Genomic DNA, 4,937 nt, shown 5'->3' on the forward strand with positions numbered 1-4,937 from the left:
GCCAAGTTCAGGTGTGACAAGCACCATCTAAGTTGATGCAGCTCCCTCCTCCTATCACTCAGACACCCGTGGCCACATTCATTTTCCTTACAAACCTGCCACGATGAATGACAATGAAAAATGTGTGTTAACACAGTGCAACAGAATGTGCTGTATAAACTGTACCCTTTATCATCTTTGGACAGGGTACTGTTATTTCCCCCGCCACACACACACACACTTTACTGATGAGGAAATGGAGAGCCATGTTAGCAGCAGGAAGGCTGGAACTCACAGACACGCATTCTGGCCACACACCCTTTTGCTTTTCAGTACTGGTACTGTCACCTCTGCTACAAGCATTTGTGCAGTGAGAGGGAAGAGGAAGGGGCCCTGCCCTTGAACCCCCTGTGCTGACACATTGAAATACATAAGCCTCAGAGACATACAACAAGAAGGAAAAGGCCTTTTTCCCCCATTGCTCTGGTCAGAGCTGAACTGGCAGAGAGCAGAGCTGTGGAAGGAAATGAGCTGAGCAGTGTCTTGGAAGATGCTTCACATGTAGTCTGGTAGAGGAAGGAAGGAAGGAAGGAGGTAGGAAGGAAGGAAGTAGGTAAAGAGGGAGGGAGAGAGAGTGAGGGAAGGAGGAAAGAGGGAGGGAGGGAGAGAGAGAAGCTTCCCTTATCTCTCTTGAAACTGAGAATTAATCACTTCTACCTGGCCTCCATCTAGCTCTCACTTGAAACCTTAGCCGATAAACAGGTGCAATCCATCTCAATCCTATGTCTCTGAGGAGGAGGCAGGAGGGATGGGGAGGCCGTGGGGAAATGTAAAGCCAGCAGAGCAACCATCTTCCTGTCAGGACCCACAGTGGTTGCTCAGACTCCTTGAGTCCCCAGGCTGTGACTTCACAGTGTGACAAATAGAGCTTGGTGAACAGACAGGGATGAACTTGATTGGGTTTTCAGTCTTGGGAAACGGAATCCTCTGCACAGGCCTATGCTCAAGTGAGACTTTCACTTGGAAACCGCCATCATTTGGGGGCAGAGGGAGGAAGGCTGGTTCAGGTGAGTGGTCCTGACCTGAGATTCACCTGCAAAGTTGAAGATATTCATTGGCATTAGTTCGTGTCAACTGGTAAACCTATGGTATAAATTGTGATGATGATTGTAATATTCTAGGCCAAGGTACTTGACAGGAAAGAGCACAGGCTTAAATTGGAGCTCTCTGGGGAAAACTGAGACTTGTGGATACTGTAAACAGTTTATTTAAACCACTCAGCTCTCAGGAACACTTGAGTCTGAATGTAGCCAGGTGCCAGAAAGCAAGGTGACTTCTGAGGTTTCATGTGGGAAGGATGACATTGTAGAGTCTCGTCTCCCAAGATTTTCATGAAGATTATAACATATGATTTGCTGTGAACCATCTTCACCACAGCTGAACGCTATGGGCTGACCCACTTTCCTTAAGCTGGGTTGCCTAGAGGCTTTGTAAGCAAAGAGCTGGTGCATAACAGCTATGGAAAATCGAGTCTTACGGAGGCTAAGGAGGGGAAGAGAGTCAGGACAAATTAGTCCCCACTGTTAGAAATACACTTTCCAAGAACCACTGGAGTCACAACGATAGACACAAAAATAAAGAATTGTCTCAACAAGGCAAAATGTACTTCTACAGAAGGGTTTCCCATCAGCCCAAAATGTGGCAAGCAGGCACACAGAGCAGGCAGGCTGCTCTCCTATTTATTCCTAATGTAGCAGACCCCACCTCTCTGCTCAGATTGGTTGAGCTCAGGTTCACAATCTGATTGGCTAGTTTGAATAGGGTAAAATCTATGTACATAAGGTGACTTTGCAATAAAATTGCCAGTACATGAGTAATACCAAAATATGCCTGCACCCTCTGCGATTTCTTGGACAAGCTGAGTTATATCTTAATTCCATCTTGAAAAGAAACCAGTTTAAGACAAAAGCCCTACATTTCAAAACCCCTTCCTTATCCCAAAGGAAGTTCCTCAACAAGAGCCAAGTCACCAGGCCAAAGAAGGAACTTTTAAGTAACACACTTTGATAGAAAAAAAAAAAACAGTTTTTCTCACACCATCTAGCAGAAAGTTGGCTGATGCTCAGAGAAGACAGATAATGGGAGCTTTTTAAGTCATTGCTGTGTGGTCTCCCTTGTAACTTCCCCACCTACCTGCCCACCTCTCAGCAAAACAACCATTATTGTTCCCAGAAGTACTGTATAGAGACAGATATCTGGGGAGCAGTCAGAAGCCTCCAGTGGGCAGGCAGCAAGAACTTGCCATGTATTGATTTGTGAATGCCAAGTGTTTAGCCTGGTACCAGTCCATGGAGAGTTCTCCATAAATGTTAGTTCCTGTTATTATCATGACCATTCTCTTATTACACAGGTTGGTTCTGTCTGTCAACAGCAAGCTGCAATTACAGAGCTGAGACTGGACGAGCACTCCAGGAGGGAAAAACAAAATCTGCTCCCTCCCCAGAAAACAAAGAGGAGTATTATTATACAGTGAACTATCTCAGAAGAAGCCTGGCAGCCAGCAGAAAGAAGTAGCTTAGGAAATCCCAGGTGAGCTTTGGTCAGTGCGCAGTGTCCCCACCTGCTTCAGTAAGATGTGACTGGTCTGTATGTTGCAGAATGAGAAGAATGTCAATTAACTTTGTTATCTGAGCCAAATACTTTCTGCTTTAATTTCTTAGATAAGATTTAAAGTGAATGGAGAGCTCTCCAAATACCCCAGCCGGCCTCTTTATGAGATTCCTGAGGGGCGGGAGGCCTCCAGTAGGGTGGTAAAGGGGGCCCCTTTTCCCCTACTAGGAACCTTAGGGGCAGCAGCTGCTCTTTCCTCTCTCAGTTCTGACCAAAGACCCTTCCCCACCCAGTCTTTCCCCTCCATCAAACACCGCTGCACTTTAGAAAAAGGAATAGAAAAAGAATAAATTCTTAAAACAAAATGAGCTCTTCTCACATTGGGTGATTCTAGCATTTTGTTTTTTTCCCTGTAGTCTTGTCTTTAAAAATCTGCAAAGTAGGAAAAACAATCTGCAAGGTGCTTTTACATTCCAGTCATGGGCACCCAGTCTCCCCCAGCCCTCCCTCCCGGGCCTGACACAGAGCCTCTTCTCACTACGGCAGCCGCAGCAGCACGGCACAGCATGCTTGACTTCATGCTCAGCACCCAAACTGATGGTGAGACTATCCTAAAAGGACTCCTGCCCATTTTCCAGGCACAGGGAATGGCAGAGTCCGTGCATACCTGGCAGGAGCATGGCTATTTAGCAACCTATACCAACAAAAATGGCAGCTTTGCCAACTTGAGAATTTATCCACATGGATTGGTGTTGCTGGACCTTCAGAGTTATGACAGCAATGCACGGGCCAAAGACGAGATGGACAGCCTTCTGAACCAAGTAGAAGAAAGAATGAAAGAACTGAGTCAGAACAGCTCTGTCCAGGTGAAACGACTACCAGCCATAATTCGAGGAGGGGCCATTGACAGATACTGGCCCACTGCTGATGGACGCCTGGTTGAGTATGACATAGATGAAGTGGTGTACGATGAAGATTCGCCATATCAGAACATTAAGATTCTACACTCAAAGCAGTTTGGAAATATTCTCATCCTTAGCGGGGATGTTAACTTGGCAGAGAGTGATTTTGCCTATACCCAGGCCATCACAGGAAGTGGCAAGGAAGATTACATGGGCAAAGATGTCCTGATTCTGGGAGGTGGAGATGGAGGCATACTGTGGGAGATAGTCCAACAGCAACCAAGGATGGTCACCATGGTAGAGATCGACCAAATGGTGATTGATGCATGTAAGAAACACATGCAGAAAACATGTGGTAACATTTTAGACAATCTTAAAGGAGAGCGCCATCAGGTTCTCATAGAGGACTGTATCCCAGTACTGAGGAGGTACGCCAAAGAAGGGAGAGAGTTTGATTATGTGATGAATGACCTGACAGCGGTTCCAATCTCCACATCTCCAGAAGAAGATTCCACATGGGAGTTTCTCAGACTGATTCTTGACCTGTCAATGAGAGTACTGAAACAGGATGGGAAGTACTTTACGCAAGGGAACTGTGTCAATCTGACAGAAGCCCTGTCACTCTATGAAGAACAGCTCGGGCGTCTGTATTGTCCTGTGGAATTCTCCAAGGAGGTGGTCTGTGTCCCTTCATACTTGGAATTGTGGGTATTTTACACTGTTTGGAAGAAAGCTAAACTTTGAAGATGAACCTCCCTAATCAGATGTACTGTAAACAGTCTTCCTGATCTCCATATTCTGTATATGATCTCTAAATGAGCCAGGTAAATTAATTGTGAATTCCTTCAAGTTTTCACTTTTTAATAATTATCCTTGACTTGAAAAACATCAATGGAAAATGTGTATTTTGATGAGCTAGGATGTTAATTTTTTGCAAGTCAGCTGAAGGACAATTAGCACAGCAAAGACTAAGATGTGCACTGACCCCCCATGTGATTTTTGTTACTTTTTATTTCTGTGCGGCTTTTTTGTTGTTTAGTTTGGGCAGATTTTAAATTTGGACATTTAGAGGAATGAACATCTTTGTTTTTGTTCTGGAAGGAAGTTCTTTCCTACAAAATTGACTTAGACATTAAATATGGTGCTTATGAGAGAGTTCAAAATGAGTAGAAGTGCATTGATTAAAATTATAAAAGAGACATTTCATGTGTTCTGTTTGTTTTATTGTAGCCTGGTCCCTTTTCTCACTCTGATGGCCTAAAACAAAGCTACCTCATGGATTACTTTTAGTTCCCTTACAGCATCCTGCACCCCTTGTCACTTCTCTCTTTAAAATGGGATGGTTGATGGGTACCAGTGGCTCATGCCTCTAATCCTAGCTACTCAGCGGGCCGAGATCTGAGGATCATGGTTCAAGGTTCAAAGCCAGCCCTGGCAGGAAAGTCC

The 4,937-nt window shown here is 44.9% G+C and overlaps 1 pseudogene; it reads left to right on the forward strand.

Annotated features, from left to right (window-relative positions):
- The first annotated feature begins 3,068 nt into the window (after window positions 1-3,068).
- LOC105988068 lies at window positions 3,069-4,656 on the forward strand (annotated as a pseudogene).
- Window positions 4,657-4,937: the final 281 nt, after the last annotated feature.

This window comes from Dipodomys ordii, unplaced genomic scaffold (assembly GCF_000151885.1).
Source record: "Dipodomys ordii isolate 6190 unplaced genomic scaffold, Dord_2.0 Scaffold46, whole genome shotgun sequence".
In the NCBI taxonomy this organism is placed as follows: domain Eukaryota; kingdom Metazoa; phylum Chordata; class Mammalia; order Rodentia; family Heteromyidae; genus Dipodomys; species Dipodomys ordii.